Genomic DNA, 1,238 nt, shown 5'->3' with positions numbered 1-1,238 from the left:
TGATGGAGATGCCTTGAACTTCTAGTAGCTAATGCAGTGCCGTAGTTTCTAAGTACCACCTTTGTACTCCCCCTGCGCTAATGACTCACTTCCTAGTCTTTTTTTTTTTTTTTCCTAGTCTTCTTTAAATTAACTTTTAAGAAAATTCATTTCCTTCTTTAAACTTAAATAAGTTATTTTTTAAAAATTATCGAAGTGAAATTGACAGAACATAAAAACAACTATTTCACAGTGAACAATTCAAGAGCATTTAGTACATTCCCAGTGTTGGGTAACCACTACCTCCATCTAGTTCCAAAACATTCCCATCCCTCCAACATAAAAACCCTGCACCCATGAAGCAGTTTCTTCTCGTATCCACCTCCTCTTAACCCCTCATAACCGTTAACCTGCTTTCTGCCCCTGTGGATTTGCCAGTTCCGGGCACTTTATATAAACAGAATCGTACGGTATGTGGTCTTTTGTGTCTGGCTTCTTTCGCTCAGCACCATGTCTTTGAGGTCCGACCATGTTGTGGCCTGTGTCAGTTCGTCCTTCCTTCTTACGGCTGAGTGATATTCTGTTGTCTGCATCTATCATGTTTCGTCTATTCATCCATCTGTTGGTAGATATTTGAGCTGTTGCCACCTTTAGGCTAAACAAGTGAATAGTGCTGCTAAACAAGTTTACCCCATTCATTCATTTAGATAGAATTGACGTATAACACTGTAAAAACATGAAATGCTTCATGTATTTGCATGTCATCCTTTCTCAGGGGCTGTTAAATCTTCTCTGTATGTTCCAATTTGGGGATATGTGGTACCAAAGTGAATGTTGAATGTTTATTTTAAAAGGAAAATTTAAATAGAATAGATATGTAACTATTATAAGTAAAAATGTCACCTATGTGGCACATAAAATCACCCCCATGTACTACTCTTCAATGTAGTAGTAAAAAACCAGGCCTCTGGATGTGGTCAGCCTTGACTCGGAATCCAAGTTTCACCCACTGTGGGGACCCTGGCCAATGTCCTGTCTTCCTCCCGCCCCCTGAATAGCACATGGGTTAGTGGCATGGACTCCTGCACAGTCAAAACCATCCCAGTATAACTCTCTAGGTGGCCCTCATATCCGCGGTTCCACATGGAGGATTCAACTGGCCACAGGTCATGTAGGACCACAGTATTTATTGAAAAACATCTGCATGTAAGTGGATCCGTGTTGTTCAAGGGTCAATGGGACTTGTAATTGCTTCCTCC

At 40.9% G+C, this 1,238-nt stretch overlaps 1 pseudogene; it reads right to left on the bottom strand.

Moving 5' to 3' along the window:
- Window positions 1-709: 709 nt before the first annotated feature.
- LOC120871681 lies at window positions 710-805 on the bottom strand (annotated as a pseudogene).
- Between the last annotated feature and the right edge of the window lie 433 nt (window positions 806-1,238).

This window comes from Oryx dammah, unplaced genomic scaffold, assembly GCF_014754425.2.
Source record: "Oryx dammah isolate SB20612 unplaced genomic scaffold, SCBI_Odam_1.1 HiC_scaffold_12, whole genome shotgun sequence".
NCBI classification, from domain to species: Eukaryota; Metazoa; Chordata; class Mammalia; order Artiodactyla; family Bovidae; genus Oryx; species Oryx dammah.
Note: the sequence above shows the minus strand (reverse complement) of the source record. Positions and strands in the feature narration are given on the sequence as shown.